The following is a 14,447-nucleotide window of genomic DNA, read 5'->3' as shown; positions in this document are numbered from 1 at the left end:
TACAGATATGGTGGACTCCATCGAGCTATTTTTTCAACTGCATGTAGTAGAAAGCAACAAAACGGACATGAGCGTCTCAACTCTGACGCGGTCGACAGGATTAGACGCTGTGCGGGGGAACCCCAATGGATTTCTAGTCAATCGCCTTAACCACTCGGCCACGACCGCACTCTTTTCGTTTATTTAGTGCATTCTACAGATAACCAGGACTCCATTGAGCTATTTTTTCAACTGCATGTAGTAGAAAGCAACGAAATGGACATGGCCGTCTCAACTCTGACGCGGTCGACAGGATTCGAACCTGTGCGGGGGAACCCCAATGGATTTCTAGTCAATCGCCTTAACCACTCGGCCACAACCGCACTCTTTTCGTTTATTTAGTGTATTCTACAGATGTGGTGGACTCCATTGAGCTATTTCATCAACTGCATGTAGTAGAAAGCAACAAAACGGACATGAGCGTCTCAACTCTGACGCGGTCGACAGGATTCGAACCTGTGCGGGGGAACCCCAATGGATTTCGAGTCCATCGCCTTAACCACTCGGCCACGACCGCACTCTTTTCGTTTATTTAGTGTATTCTACAGATATGGTGGACTCCATTGAGCTATTTTTTCAACTGCATGTAGTAGAAAGCAAGAAAACGGACATGAGCGTCTCAATTCTGACGCGGTCGACAGGATTCGAAGCTGTGCGGGGGAACCCCAATGGATTTCTAGTCCATCGCCTTAACCACTCGGCCACGACCGCACCCTTTCCGTTTATTTAGTGTATTCTACAGATATGGTGGACTCCATTGAGCCATTTTTTCAACTGCATGTAGTAGAAAGCAACAAAACGGACACGAGCGTCTCAACTCTGACGCGGTCGACAGGATTCGAACCTGTGCGGGGGAACCCCAATGGATTTCTAGTCCATCGCCTTAACCACTCGGCCACGACCGCACTCTTTTCGTTTATTTAGTGTACTCTACAGATATGGTGGACTTCATTGAGCTATTTAGCTATTTTTTCAACTGCATGTAGTAGAAAGCAACAAAACGGACATGAGAGTCTCAACTCTGACGCGGTCGACAGGATACGACGCTCTGCGGGGGAACCCCAATGGATTTCTAGTCAATCGCCTTAACCACTCGGCCACGACCGCACTCTTTTCGTTTATTTAGTGTATTCTACAGATATGGTGGACTCCATTGAGCTATTTTTTTCAACTGCATGTAGTAGAAAGCAACGAAACGGACATGGCCGTCTCAACTCTGACGCGGTCGACAGGATTCGAACCTGTGCGGGGGAACCCCAATGAATTTCTAGTCAATCGCCTTAACCACTCGGCCACGACCGCACTCTTTTCGTTTATTCAGTGTATTCTACAGATATGGTGGACTCCGTTGAGCTATTTCTTCAACTGCATGTAGTAGAAAGCAACAAAACGGACATGAGCATCTCAACTCTGACGCGGTCGACAGGATTCGAACCTGTGCGGGGGAACGCCAATGAATTTCTAGTCAATCGCCTTAACCACTCGGCCACGACCGCACTCTTTTCGTTTATTCAGTGTATTCTACAGATATGGTGGACTCCATTGAGCTATTTCTTCAACTGCATGTAGTAGAAAGCAACAAAACGGACATGAGCATCTCAACTCTGACGCGGTCGACAGGATTCGAACCTGTGCGGGGGAACCCCAATGGATTTCGAGTCCATCGCCTTAACCACTCGGCCACGACCGCACTCTTTTCGTTTATTTAGTGGATTCTACAGATATGGGGGACTCCATTGAGCCATTTTTGCAACTGCATGTAGTAGAAAGCAACAAAACGGACACGAGCGTCTCAACTCTGACGCGGTCGACAGGATTCGATCCATGACGAAAGCCCGAGACTGGGAAAAAGGTGAAAAACAGACGACACAACACAAAGTCGAACCCGTGCGAGGGAACCCCAATGGATTTCGAGTCCATCGCCTTAACCACTCGGCCACGACCGCACTCTTTTCGTTTATTTAGTATATTCTACAGATATGGCGGATTCCATTGAGCTATTTTTTCAACTGCATGTAGTAGAAAGCAACAAAACGGACATAAGCGTCTCAACTCTGACGCGGTCGACAGGATTCGAACCTGTGCGGGGGAACCCCAATGGATTTCGAGTCCATCGCCTTAACCACTCGGCCACGACCGCACTCTTTTCGTTTATTTAGTGTATTCTACACCTATGGTGGACTCCATTGAGCTATTTTTTCAACTGCATGTAGTAGAAAGCAACAAAACGAACATGAGCGTCTAAACTCTGACGCGGTCGACAGGATTCGAAGCTGTGCGGGGGAACCCCAATGGATTTCTAGTCCATCGCCTTAACCACTCGGCCACGACCGCACTCTTTCCGTTTATTTAGTGTATTCTACAGATATGGTGGACTCCATTGAGCCATTTTTTCAACTGCATGTAGTAGAAAGCAACAAAACGGACACGAGCGTCTCAACTCTGACGCGGTCGACAGGATTCGAACCTGTGCGGGGGAACCCCAATGGATTTCTAGTCCATCGCCTTAACCACTCGGCCACGACCGCACTCTTTTCGTTTATTTAGTGTATTCTACAGATATGGTGGACTCCATTGAGCTATTTAGCTATTTTTTCAACTGCATGTAGTAGAAAGCAACAAAACGGACATGAGAGTCTCAACTCTGACGCGGTCGACAGGATACGACGCTGTGCGGGGGAACCCCAATGGATTTCTAGTCAATCGCCTTAACCACTCAGCCACGACCGCACTCTTTTCGTTTATTTACTGTATTCTACAGATATGGTGGACTCCATTGAGCTATTTTTTCAACTGCATGTAGTAGAAAGCAACAAAACGGACATGAGCTCAACTCTGACGCGGTCGACAGGATTCGGAGCTGTGCGGGGGAACCCCAATGGATTTCTAGTCAATCGCCTTAACCACTCGGCCACGACCGCACTCTTTTCGTTTATTTAGTGTATTCTACAGATATGGTGGACTCCATTGAGCTATTTTTTCAACTGCATGTAGTAGAAAGCAACGAAACGGACATGGCCGTCTCAAGTCTGACGCAGTCGACAGGATTCGAAGCTGTGCGGGGGAACCCCAATGGATTTCGAGTCAATCGCCTTAACCACTCGGCCACGACCGCACTCTTTTCGTTTATTTAGTGTATTCTACAGATGTGGTGGACTCCATTGAGCTATTTCTTCAACTGCATGTAGTAGAAAGCAACAAAACGGACATGAGCGTCTCAACTCTGACGCGGTCTACAGGATTCGAACCTGTGCGGGGGAACCCCAATGGATTTCGAGTCCATCGCCTTAACCACTCGGCCACGACCGCACTCTTTTCGTTTATTTAGTGTATTCTACAGATATGGGGGACTCCATTGAGCCATTTTTTCAACTGCATGTAGTAGAAAGCAACAAAACGGACACGAGCGTCTCAACTCTGACGCGGTCGACAGGATTCGATCCATGACGAAAGCCCGAGACTGGGAAAAAGGCGAAAAACAGACGACACAACACAAAGTCGAACCCGTGCGAGGGAACCCCAATGGATTTCGAGTCCATCGCCTTAACCACTCGGCCACGACCGCACTCTTTTCGTTTATTTAGTATATTCTACAGATATGGTGGATTCCATTGAGCTATTTTTTCAACTGCATGTAGTAGAAAGCAACAAAACGGACATAAGCGTCTCAACTCTGACGCGGTCGACAGGATTCGAACCTGTGCGGGGGAACCCCAATGGATTTCGAGTCCATCGCCTTAACCACTCGGCCACGACCGCACTCTTTTCGTTTATTTAGTGTATTCTACACATATGGTGGACTCCATTGAGCTATTTTTTCAACTGCATGTAGTAGAAAGCAACAAAACGAACATGAGCGTCTAAACTCTGACGCGGTCGACAGGATTCGAAGCTGTGCGGGGGAACCCCAATGGATTTCTAGTCCATCGCCTTAACCACTCGGCCACGACCGCACTCTTTCCGTTTATTTAGTGTATTCTACAGATATGGTGGATTCCATTGAGCCATTTTTTCAACTGCATGTAGTAGAAAGCAACAAAACGGACACGAGCGTCTCAACTCTGACGCGGTCGACAGGATTCGAACCTGTGCTGGGGAACCCCAATGGATTTCTAGTCCATCGCCTTAACCACTCGGCCACGACCGCACTCTTTTCGTTTATTTAGTGTATTCTACAGATATGGTGGACTCCATTGAGCTATTTAGCTATTTTTTCAACTGCATGTAGTAGAAAGCAACAAAACGGACATGAGAGTCTCAACTCTGACGCGGTCGACAGGATACGACGCTGTGCGGGGGAACCCCAATGGATTTCTAGTCAATCGCCTTAACCACTCGGCCACGACCGCACTCTTTTCGTTTATTTAGTGTATTCTACAGATATGGTGGACTCCATTGAGCTATTTTTTCAACTGCATGTAGTAGAAAGCAACGAAACGGACATGGCCGTCTCAACTCTGACGCGGTCGACAGGATTCGAACCTGTGCGGGGGAACCCCAATGGATTTCTAGTCAATCGCCTTAACCACTCGGCCACGACCGCACTCTTTTCGTTTATTTAGTGTATTCTACAGATATGGTGGACTCCATTGAGCTATTTCTTCAACTGCATGTAGTAGAAAGCAACAAAACGGACATGAGCGTCTCAACTCTGACGCGGTCGACAGGATTCGAACCTGTGCGGGGGAACCCCAATGGATTTCGAGTCCATCGCCTTAACCACTCGGCCACGACCGCACTCTTTTCGTTTATTTAGTGTATTCTACAGATATGGTGGACTCCATTGAGCTATTTTTTCAACTGCATGTAGTAGAAAGCAACAAAACGGACATGAGCGTCTCAATTCTGACGCGGTCGACAGGATTCGAAGCTGTGCGGGGGAACCCCAATGGATTTCTAGTCCACCGCCTTAACCACTCGGCCACGACCGCACTCTTTTCATTTATTTAGTGTATTCCACAGATATGGTGGACTCCATTGAGCCATTTTTTCAACTGCATGTAGTAGAAAGCAACAAAACGGACACGAGCGTCTCAACTCTGACGCGGTCGACAGGATTCGATCCATGACGAAAACCCGAGACTGGGAAAAAGGCGAAAAACAGACGACACAACACAAAGTCGAACCCGTGCGAGGGAACCCCAATGGATTTCGAGTCCATCGCCTTAACCACTTTTTTTTTTTAACCTTTATTCCATGCTAAAACGTACACATAAAACCTCAATGGGTACTTCGCCATTCTGTAAGTTAATAGGGTGTGCCGTTTCCTAATTTTGTTCGTCTTCAGCTTGCTCTGCGGCGTCTTCACTGTGGTACTCTTCCGTACCCTCTTGTTGCTCGAAGCAGGTGCCTTTACATCGCTGTCTTTCACCAGCTGGCGTACTTGTTCCTTGCTGTGATGGTCTGCAGCAGGCTCCTAAGTCCGCTGCAAGTGATATCGTCTTCCCGTGCTGTCACCACTGTGAGCACCCATTCAAGGCTGGTGAGGAAGTGGTTCCATGGTGTCTTCGGCTTGGCTTTGCCTTCAGAAATGGCCATCCTGTACCGCCATAAGGAGTGGAGACCGATGACCACCAGAGCGGCCGACGTGTTGTTGTCTTCGCAGCCGTCGAACACGAGGAATTTTAGAGAAAACCAGTCAATGTTGATGTCCAGACCGGTGCACGCTCTGAACTGCTCCCAAAAATCTCGTGCTCGTTTGCAGTTTACAAACACATGAAACAGGTCTTCTTCAGCGCTGCACAGGTCACACCTCACTGACCACGGGACAAAGAATCCTTTTCTCTGCAGCCAGACTTTGACCGGCAACACTTCGCAGTGGAACCTTGTGAAGAGGTCCTTCGCGCCGGATGGTACGCAGAACTTGCGTAGCCTTTTGAAGACGTTCTGGGCTTCTGTTGTGAGAAGGAACTTCCGATAGAGCGGTTCTGGTGTCACGCTGTCTACAGTATCCCAGTAGAGCTTTCTCCGTTTAACCTTGCTGAGGTAGTCCCAAGAGAACCGCATTTCAAAAAAGGCAATAGCCGCTCCGATCTCCCTGTAGAACGCCCTAGTCTCCTTTGCCCTTGCCGGATTTTCTAGTGACACTGTCCACCTATGGAGGTGATGTGCTCCAAGTGTCTGTGTGCAGCTTCTGAGGAATGGATCGTCCTGGTCCCTGAAGTAGATGAACCTCTGTACTTTGAGCTTAATGTCGAGGTTCACAAGTCCAAATCCACCTTTGCTTGGGCTCAAGAAGAGGTTCGATCGTCGCATCTTTTCCATTGGAGAATTCCACACAAAGGTGGCACACAGTCGGTGGAACTTGTTGACCACTGCATTGTTGTATTTCGTGCATTGGGCAGTATACAGCACTGCTGGGTACAAGCAGGAATTGCATACGTACGCCTTGTTGAAGAGCGTGAGGAACCGTCCGTGCCAGGGAGTCAGCGAGTGCCTGAGCCGGTTCAATTTGGGGTTCCATACGTGTGATGCTTGCTTTCTTAAGTCGAACTCGACTCCGAGGTACTTGTCAACCTTGTTTGTCCACTGCAAGCCAAGAAGATTGGTTGGAGTTTCTTCCCACGGTCCAAGCCAGCTGCCTAATGTCTTGCTGAGGTTGAGCTCTGCTCCGGAGTGCTTCGAGAACTCCTGAATGGTGTCTAGTGCTTGTTGGACTCCCTCAACAGTGGTGCACACTACGGTTACGTCATCGGCATACGCGAGAAGCTTGATGCTTTCCGCGCCTATCTTGAGCCCTTGAATACTTTCGTTGGAACTGATCATGCGACATAGCGGTTCCAGGTATGCGGCGAACAGAAGCGGTGAAAGTGGACACCCCTGCCTCACTGATGAATGAATCGGTATGGGTTTGCTTAACCTCCCGTTCACTACTAATCTGGTGCTGATGTCTTCGTAGCAGAGCTTTATCCAGGCCATTAGGGAGCTCCCGACCTTCAGTTTTTCAAGAACCGCCCAGAGGTACTGGTGACTGACTCTATCGAACGCCTGCCGCAGGTCAACCTGGAGAACGCACAGCCGGGCAGGTAGTGTTTCGGCAGCCTCGCACACCGCCCGCATCACGTGTAAGTTTCGTGCGATCGACCTGCCCTTGACTCCGTAGACTTGATGCTGACCAATGGCAGTCCGCAGGCAACCCTCTAATCTGTTATTGAGAACCTTGGCAAATATCTTGTAATCAGCGCAGAGAAGGCTGATTGGTCGAAAATCGTTAACTGTTGGAGCTTCGCTGTTCTTGGGGTTCTTTTTAGGGATAAGGACGGTGAAGGATTGACGCATTGATGGCGGAAGCAACTTTCTCGAAGCGATGTCGTCGAACACCAACTTCAAGATTGGGGAGAGCAAGGTAGCGAACCTTTTATAGAATGCTGATCCAATTCCATCCGGGCCCGGAGCTTTGTTTCTTCCCAGCTTTCGGATAACTCTCTCTATCTCCCCCGTTGTTATTTCGCCGTTCGCTGCTTCTGCTACTTCTGTCTTTACTGCCGGCAAATCGAGGCCGCTTATAGCATCGGTAACGTTTGTCCCAGTTGATGACGAGAACAGACCGCGGAACTTCTCGTAGAACAGTCCTTCGATTTCCTCTTGCGATGTCGCAGTGCCGTCTGGACTGTTCAAACATGTAATGGCGTTGAACGATCCCCTTTCTCTTTCCCGTAGGAGGAATACTTTGCTGGGCGTTTCCTCACGCGACACCGCGTTTAGCCGGCTCCGAATTGCTGCACCCTTGTATCGTTTTTCCAAAATTTCAAGAAGCTGCTTTTTCACTTCTCCAATTTCCTGTGTATACCGTCCGGGGGTGTGGTCTTCCTCTGCGACTAACACACGGAGGTCTTTGGTAAGTGACCGGGCCTGTTCCCTCTCCTTGAAGCTTCTTGACTGACTATAGGATATTGCTTTGTTTTTGAAGTTTGTCTTGAAGATCTCCCACGTAACGGCGTTGATACTGTTTCCGCTCTTGTATTCTGTGATCATGTTTTCCACTTCCTGACAGAAAGTCTCTTCTTCCAGGATGCTTTCGTTGAGCTTCCACGAATAAGACCTTGCCTTGCTGATGCAACTTGTGGCCTGAGCGCTGAGATCGATGTCGACGCTGACGAGTCCGTGGTCCGAGAAAGGTACTGGCGTGACGGTGTAGTTGCAGGCCGTCTTGTCCCAGTCAGCGGAGAAATAGATTCTGTCGAGTCTTGCATGGGACGCACCTTGCCAGTGAGTGTACCGCTGACTAGGTTCCGTTCCTACCGCTGCAACGTCGACCAAACTGAAATCTGTCACCAGCTTCTTGAATTCCGTCACACTAGCGTCCCTCCTGAAGGGGTAGCTGCAGTCATACTTGCTGGTTACCATATTGAAGTCGCCACAGAATACAACTTTTGCCGGTGTGTCCACGAAAGCTCTCAGCTCAGAGAAGAACATTTTCCTGTCGTCCCTTATATTTGGCGCGTAGACACAAATTACTCGCGCTAACTGGTTGGCGATGAGCAGATCGACACAGGTAAATCGGCCGGTTTGGTCAAGGATGGTGTCGACGACGGTGACGATACTGTCCTTCTTCACAAATATCGCTGTCCCCGCACTGTGACCAGTGCCTGCGGAGTGGTAGCAGTAGTAGTTACGTTTAAAGAAATTAACAAGGTCCTGCTCTTGTTCCGCGGTAGAGATCTTCGTTTCCTGGAGGCAGATAATGTCTAGTTTGTGTTCCTTTATCATTTCCATGAGCCAGTGCTTTCTGTTTTCCCGAATCAGACTGAACGTGTTAAAAGTTGCCACTCTTATTTTTTTTCTTGACATGGAACGAGTTTGGAAAGCGACCGCTGGTTACTGGGTGGCCGTGAAGTGAAGGTCGTTCAGCTGTGATGCACCAGCTTCCTCCAGCGGGACCACCGGCATCGGGGCGTCCCCTTTCTTCCATCTACTTTCAAACCTTGCGTCCTTTCTCTGCTCTCTTAGATAGTCCTTTACAGTGGTGGCATGCCTCTCTGACTCTCTTTTCCTTTTCATTGAATTTTCCTCTACTTCGGCCATATCTGCGTCGCTATCTTCTGTGTCTTTGTTATCACATTCCTCATTTGGTATCTGTGTTCGCTTCTTGCTCGTGCCCTGTTCTTGGGATGGAACCTTTTCAACGTCCTTGTTTTCCTGGGTACTATCTTCAGTTTTATCCGCTTCTTCCTGGTCCATTAGATTTTCTGTAATCGTGTCGTTACCTTGCCCCCGAGTCTTGCTGGCATAGGCTTGCACACAGTCTTCTGGGTCATGACCGAACGATTTACATTTCTTGCACCATGTCGCCGTACACTGATTGCGTATGTGCCCTACCTGTTTGCACCGCAGGCACAATGGCGGCTTCCCCGGCACCGAAACAAGTAACGGGTCGCCCCTGATATGGATCATGTATGGGATTTGGTCGACGGTGGATCCTTCGCGTAGCCGCAGCTTGACTATCCGAGTCGTCGTTTCTATGCCAGCAAATTCCGCACACTTCCACGTCTCTCTTGCCGTATCCAGGACGTCACCATACTCTGTCATAGCGTTGCGGATTACGTCATCACCTAAAATCGTAGACACCCAGTGAAGCTTCAGAGTTATTTCTTTTGCGTTTGGGTCGATTACGATGCACCGTTTGTCTTTCACAAGCATCTCCTTTTGCTTCAGCAGCTTCGCCTTCTCTGTCTCGCTCCTGAACGTTATGGCCCACACGTGGTTATAGCGGTAAGCCCCGAATGCACAAATCTCTCGTCTATCAACAACGTCTCTCAGTGGGGCATCAAAGTCCAGCACTTTGTACGGTTTAGCGGAGGGATCCGCATGCATGATGACCGTGTTAGGCGATAAGTTACCTGGCGTAATAGTAGGTAGGATGGTCTTGTAATCTGTCTGGGAAGCACTAGGCCTAACTTCATCCCGGCTCGGAGCCGTTGGCGCCGCTCGCAGGGAGCTCATTCCACGTCCGTTCACCTCGGTGCCAGGAACTGGAATGCCCATCGCCTTAACCACTCGGCCATGACCGCCCTCTTTTCGGCTATTTAGTGTTTTCTACAGATATAGTTTAACACTGTGGTGGTCTCCATCTCACTAAGTATTTTTTTCAACTGCGTGTAGTAGAAAGCAAGAAAACGGACATGAGCGTCTCAACTGCGACGCGGTCGACAGGATTCGAACCTGTGCGGGGGAACCCCAATGGATTTCGAGTCCATCGCCTTAACCACTCGGCCACGACCGCACTCTTTCCGTCTATTTAGTGTTTTCTACAGATATAGTTTAACTGTGGTGGTCTCCATTGCACTACGTATTTTTTCAACTGCGTGCAGTAGAAAGCAACAAAACGGACATGAGCGTCTCAACTCTGACGCGGTCGACAGGATTCGAATCTGTGCGGGGGAACCCCAATGAATTTCGAGTCCATCGCCTTAACCACTCGGCCATGACCGCCCTCTTTTCGGATATTTAGTGTTTTCTACAGATATAGTTTAACACTGTGGTGGTCTCCATCTCATTAAGTATTTTTTCAACTGCGTGTAGTAGAAAGCAACAAAACGGACATGAGCGTCTCAACTCTGACGCGGTCGACAGGATTCGAACCTGTGCGGGGGAACCCCAATGGATCTCTAGTCCATCGCCTTAACCACTCGGCCACGACCGCACTCTATTCGTCTATTTATAGTTTTTTACAAGTATGGTTTAACTCTGGTGGACTCTATAGAACTAAGTATTTTTTCAACTGCGTGTAGTAGAAAGGAACAAAACGGACATGAGGGTCTCAACTCTGACGCGGTCGACAGGATTCGAACCTGTGCGGGGGAACCCCAATGGATTTCGAGTCCATCGCCTTAACCACTCGGCCATGACCGCCCTCTTTCCGTCTATTTAGTGTTTTCTACAGATATAGTTTAACACTGTGGTGGTCTCCACCTCACTAAGTATTTTTTTCAACTGCGTGTAGTAGAAAGCAACAAAACGGACATGAGCGTCTCAACTCTGACGCGGTCGACAGGATTCGAACCTGTGCGGGGGAACCCCAATGGATCTCTATGTGATGGTTGTGGGCACACCTGAGAAAAGGAAGAAGCTCGGGAAAAAACGTAGAAGGTGTGGCGTAACGGGCACGGACGGAGGTGCACGGGGGATTGCGTTCTGGAAGAGAAGATCCCTGGCTGACTGTCGGCATCGTCTTGTGGGTCCTACCGCCTGGCTCTGGGTTTGAACGTCCACCTGGTCCTGGGTTCCTGGTGCTGGCTGCGGGTCTGCCCTACCAGGTTCTGGCTGCTGGTGTGCTCCACCGGGTCCTTGTCTCTGGCTCTGGTTGCGTGGTTTCTGGCGTTGTCCGCCCCCGAGGGTTACCCACGCTCACAGTAAAGTTTCTTATTACAACATTGTATGACTCTGCCTCGTGCTGGCTTCTGTCCGAACTACCCTGAGGGCTCTGGCGGCTACGTCTGAGATGCCCTGTTAGAGACATTTCGATATACCGCAGAAGGGTTTCGGGAAAAGTTCAGGTCATCGACGCCCGATAAGAGAGAGACAGCCAAGCAGTTTGGGGCACGCCTCACGCACTTCTTCGATAAGTGGGTGGAGACATCTGAAACGCCTAAGGAGTTCACGTCGCTGCGTGATTTAATGTTACGGGAGCAGTTTCTTTTGAAATGTCCTCCGGCGTTGGCCGTATTTTTGAAAGAGGGTGAATGTGAGACCCTTGATGAAACTTGTAAACGGGCTGATAAATATTTGGAAGCCCAGGGCTTGAGGACGTTGGGAAAGGCTGAGGAGGAGCCGGTAGCACCTAAGAGTGTCGCGAGAAAGCCTACAGGTTGTATGTTGTGTGGCGAGATGGGGCACAGAGCCTCGGATTGTAGGACAGCCTTCACTAGGCAAAGGCAAGGGGCCTGTTGGTCATGTGGAGAGACAGGACATAGGTCAGTGAATTGTCCGAAGAGAGGACTGGAAAGCGGCGCTAAGAACGCTTGTGTTATGGGTGTTGGTTCAGGTCTTGTGAACGATGGTAGCGTTAGTTATCGTGAGCAGCCGCTCGAGGGTCGGTACACAGGATGCACCACGGTACCCAAAGAGTATGTAGTAAATGCTGTGCATTCCAGAAATGGTGACCGGCGTACATCGCTACGGTGGGGTAAAGGTAGAGTCAATGGACAGTCTGTCGAGGTACTCCGGGATACCGGTTCAAACATCGTCATAGTGAGGAGAGGTCTGGTAAAAGACAGCCAGCTGACTGGTCGTTCTGTGGTGGTACGTTTGGCGGACGGGACGCCGCGCTGGCTACCAGAGGCAGTCATAAGTATTGCGACGCCGTATTTGTCGGGGAATGTGGTGGCGTACTGCATGAATGCGCCGATATGTGACTTACTGGTGGGCAATGTGACAGACACGAGGAGAACTGAGCGGAAGTCTCCGGAGCCTGCAAAATACTCAAGAAATGGGGCCCATGCAGTCGTAGGTGTTGTTCCACACAGATCGAGCGAGTTCGATTGTGCTAAACGGTCAAAGACAACTCAGTTTTGCCCCTGGTTACACAACTCCGATGCGAAAGAACAGTTGAGGCGTCAACAATGTGTAGACAAAGGTGACTACAGGGGTTTTTGTTCAAACAGCCGACAGTGTACCCCAGTGAATGAGAGTAGAGCACGGGGTATTTGGGCTGGCCAGCAGGCCGGCGTCAGACGTTGCTATAGCGAACGTTGTACTAGCGGTACTATGACGGGGAGAGCATGGTACAGAAGTGAAAAGGGCAATACATAAGTGGTGTACAAACGGTTTAGACAGTATAATAAGCCTGTGGTTTCGTTGTGACCAGCATTCTTGTGGAGAGGCTTGGTTACAAGTATGTGGTGTGTCTTTGTATTTTGAAGAATTTCAAATATGTATCTATACAGCTTGAGAGGAAACGACAGTAGTGCGCGCTCTTGAAAGTGGGTCGCATGCAGTCTTCGAAAGTTGTTCGTCAGAAGGGAGTGTGAGAGTTGTTGAACTGACATTTTCCTGGAATGTATATGTCGTTTCGCAAATCATTTTCATTCAAATCGCTCCATTTTCATCGGGTTCATGTAGTGTGCTACACTCCGGCAGTCGGATTTAAAGTACAGGTTGTGCGCGGCTGGACCAGAGTGTGTGTATTGACGTTGATGTTTCGCACTATAGCTAAAGTGACGTAACGCTTTGTGTTTCTTTGAATCTATATATTTGGTTGACAGTTTGCAGTCAGAGGTGGCTAGCAATGGTCATTGATATGTTTACGTCTACTTTAACGGGCATGATATTGAGACATTGGTATCGTATCAGTACATTGAGATTTAGAAGAATGGACAAGAAGGACATTTCGGTTTTCTATTTGGTGGCAGCAAAGTGCAAAGTGTCTGGATTAATGTTTTGTGACGTGGAATTGTGATTTTCTGGAGACATTGAACAATTTGTGCTTGTGCAATGTCTTGCGACGTGGGGGGTTATTGTGATGGTTGTGGGCACACCTGAGAAAAGGAAGAAGCTCGGGAAAAAACGTAGAAGGTGTGGCGTAACGGGCACGGACGGAGGTGCACGGGGGATTGCGTTCTGGAAGAGAAGATCCCTGGCTGACTGTCGGCATCGTCTTGTGGGTCCTACCGCCTGGCTCTGGGTTTGAACGTCCACCTGGTCCTGGGTTCCTGGTGCTGGCTGCGGGTCTGCCCTACCAGGTTCTGGCTGCTGGTGTGCTCCACCGGGTCCTTGTCTCTGGCTCTGGTTGCGTGGTTTCTGGCGTTGTCCGCCCCCGAGGGTTACCCACGCTCACAGTAAAGTTTCTTATTACAACCTTGTATGACTCTGCCTCGTGCTGGCTTCTGTCCGAACTACCCTGAGGGCTCTGGCGGCTACGTCCAGTGTAGGCACTGTGAATTGACCAGGGGTCACGTAGGTTGACTCACAGTCTGCCGCATCACACTCTAGTCCATCGCCTTAACCACTCCGCCACGACCGCACTCTATTCGTCTATTTATAGTTTTCTACAAGTATGGTTTATCTGTGGTGGACTCTATTGAACTAAGTATTTTTTCAACTGCGTGTAGTAGAAAGCAACATACCGGACATGAGCGTCTCAACTCTGACGCGGTCGAAAGGATTCGATCCTGTGCGGGGGAACCCCAATGGATTTCCAGTCCATCGCCTTACCCACTCGGCCACGACCGCACTTTTTCGTTCCACCAGGTAATAACGTTTATTTACAAATATTAAAATACGCTATGACTGTACAATGTTAATGAGTGATGTATGATGAATAAATGATGCACACCGTAGCATCCAAATACGCAGGATACAAAAAAAAATACATGGTACACAACACACAGGTTACACAGGTCACACACAGAGAGTAATAATTTACATAGGAGACAGCTATACACACAGATGTTCTAACGACGGTGGTGCTT

At 49.1% G+C, this 14,447-nt stretch overlaps 24 non-coding genes across 24 annotated transcripts; all 24 read right to left on the bottom strand.

Moving 5' to 3' along the window:
* Positions 1 to 280: 280 nt before the first annotated feature.
* Positions 281 to 362, bottom strand: Trnas-aga (transfer RNA serine (anticodon AGA)). Its single transcript has one exon. It is a non-coding gene; the product is annotated as a tRNA-Ser (tRNA).
* A 112-nt stretch (positions 363 to 474) lies between these two features.
* Trnas-cga (transfer RNA serine (anticodon CGA)) lies at positions 475 to 556 on the bottom strand. Its single transcript has one exon. It is a non-coding gene; the product is annotated as a tRNA-Ser (tRNA).
* Positions 557 to 668: 112 nt separating this feature from the next.
* On the bottom strand, positions 669 to 750 carry Trnas-aga (transfer RNA serine (anticodon AGA)). Its single transcript has one exon. It is a non-coding gene; the product is annotated as a tRNA-Ser (tRNA).
* A 112-nt stretch (positions 751 to 862) lies between these two features.
* Trnas-aga (transfer RNA serine (anticodon AGA)) lies at positions 863 to 944 on the bottom strand. The gene has a single exon. It is a non-coding gene; the product is annotated as a tRNA-Ser (tRNA).
* Positions 945 to 1,259: 315 nt separating this feature from the next.
* Positions 1,260 to 1,341, bottom strand: Trnas-aga (transfer RNA serine (anticodon AGA)). The gene has a single exon. It is a non-coding gene; the product is annotated as a tRNA-Ser (tRNA).
* A 112-nt stretch (positions 1,342 to 1,453) lies between these two features.
* On the bottom strand, positions 1,454 to 1,535 carry Trnas-aga (transfer RNA serine (anticodon AGA)). The gene has a single exon. It is a non-coding gene; the product is annotated as a tRNA-Ser (tRNA).
* Positions 1,536 to 1,647: 112 nt separating this feature from the next.
* On the bottom strand, positions 1,648 to 1,729 carry Trnas-cga (transfer RNA serine (anticodon CGA)). Its single transcript has one exon. It is a non-coding gene; the product is annotated as a tRNA-Ser (tRNA).
* Positions 1,730 to 2,097: 368 nt separating this feature from the next.
* Trnas-cga (transfer RNA serine (anticodon CGA)) lies at positions 2,098 to 2,179 on the bottom strand. Its single transcript has one exon. It is a non-coding gene; the product is annotated as a tRNA-Ser (tRNA).
* Positions 2,180 to 2,291: 112 nt separating this feature from the next.
* Positions 2,292 to 2,373, bottom strand: Trnas-aga (transfer RNA serine (anticodon AGA)). Its single transcript has one exon. It is a non-coding gene; the product is annotated as a tRNA-Ser (tRNA).
* Positions 2,374 to 2,485: 112 nt separating this feature from the next.
* Trnas-aga (transfer RNA serine (anticodon AGA)) lies at positions 2,486 to 2,567 on the bottom strand. Its single transcript has one exon. It is a non-coding gene; the product is annotated as a tRNA-Ser (tRNA).
* Positions 2,568 to 2,878: 311 nt separating this feature from the next.
* Positions 2,879 to 2,960, bottom strand: Trnas-aga (transfer RNA serine (anticodon AGA)). Its single transcript has one exon. It is a non-coding gene; the product is annotated as a tRNA-Ser (tRNA).
* Positions 2,961 to 3,072: 112 nt separating this feature from the next.
* Positions 3,073 to 3,154, bottom strand: Trnas-cga (transfer RNA serine (anticodon CGA)). The gene has a single exon. It is a non-coding gene; the product is annotated as a tRNA-Ser (tRNA).
* A 112-nt stretch (positions 3,155 to 3,266) lies between these two features.
* Trnas-cga (transfer RNA serine (anticodon CGA)) lies at positions 3,267 to 3,348 on the bottom strand. The gene has a single exon. It is a non-coding gene; the product is annotated as a tRNA-Ser (tRNA).
* Positions 3,349 to 3,716: 368 nt separating this feature from the next.
* Positions 3,717 to 3,798, bottom strand: Trnas-cga (transfer RNA serine (anticodon CGA)). Its single transcript has one exon. It is a non-coding gene; the product is annotated as a tRNA-Ser (tRNA).
* Positions 3,799 to 3,910: 112 nt separating this feature from the next.
* Trnas-aga (transfer RNA serine (anticodon AGA)) lies at positions 3,911 to 3,992 on the bottom strand. Its single transcript has one exon. It is a non-coding gene; the product is annotated as a tRNA-Ser (tRNA).
* A 112-nt stretch (positions 3,993 to 4,104) lies between these two features.
* Positions 4,105 to 4,186, bottom strand: Trnas-aga (transfer RNA serine (anticodon AGA)). Its single transcript has one exon. It is a non-coding gene; the product is annotated as a tRNA-Ser (tRNA).
* A 314-nt stretch (positions 4,187 to 4,500) lies between these two features.
* Trnas-aga (transfer RNA serine (anticodon AGA)) lies at positions 4,501 to 4,582 on the bottom strand. Its single transcript has one exon. It is a non-coding gene; the product is annotated as a tRNA-Ser (tRNA).
* A 112-nt stretch (positions 4,583 to 4,694) lies between these two features.
* Trnas-cga (transfer RNA serine (anticodon CGA)) lies at positions 4,695 to 4,776 on the bottom strand. The gene has a single exon. It is a non-coding gene; the product is annotated as a tRNA-Ser (tRNA).
* Positions 4,777 to 4,888: 112 nt separating this feature from the next.
* Positions 4,889 to 4,970, bottom strand: Trnas-aga (transfer RNA serine (anticodon AGA)). The gene has a single exon. It is a non-coding gene; the product is annotated as a tRNA-Ser (tRNA).
* A 5,209-nt stretch (positions 4,971 to 10,179) lies between these two features.
* Trnas-cga (transfer RNA serine (anticodon CGA)) lies at positions 10,180 to 10,261 on the bottom strand. Its single transcript has one exon. It is a non-coding gene; the product is annotated as a tRNA-Ser (tRNA).
* A 127-nt stretch (positions 10,262 to 10,388) lies between these two features.
* Trnas-cga (transfer RNA serine (anticodon CGA)) lies at positions 10,389 to 10,470 on the bottom strand. Its single transcript has one exon. It is a non-coding gene; the product is annotated as a tRNA-Ser (tRNA).
* A 129-nt stretch (positions 10,471 to 10,599) lies between these two features.
* Positions 10,600 to 10,681, bottom strand: Trnas-aga (transfer RNA serine (anticodon AGA)). The gene has a single exon. It is a non-coding gene; the product is annotated as a tRNA-Ser (tRNA).
* Positions 10,682 to 10,808: 127 nt separating this feature from the next.
* On the bottom strand, positions 10,809 to 10,890 carry Trnas-cga (transfer RNA serine (anticodon CGA)). The gene has a single exon. It is a non-coding gene; the product is annotated as a tRNA-Ser (tRNA).
* A 3,236-nt stretch (positions 10,891 to 14,126) lies between these two features.
* On the bottom strand, positions 14,127 to 14,208 carry Trnas-gga (transfer RNA serine (anticodon GGA)). The gene has a single exon. It is a non-coding gene; the product is annotated as a tRNA-Ser (tRNA).
* Between the last annotated feature and the right edge of the window lie 239 nt (positions 14,209 to 14,447).

This window comes from Ornithodoros turicata, chromosome 1 (assembly GCF_037126465.1).
Source record: "Ornithodoros turicata isolate Travis chromosome 1, ASM3712646v1, whole genome shotgun sequence".
NCBI classification, from domain to species: Eukaryota; Metazoa; Arthropoda; class Arachnida; order Ixodida; family Argasidae; genus Ornithodoros; species Ornithodoros turicata.
The sequence above is the reverse complement of the archived record's forward strand: the minus strand, read 5'-3'. Positions and strand labels throughout refer to the sequence as shown.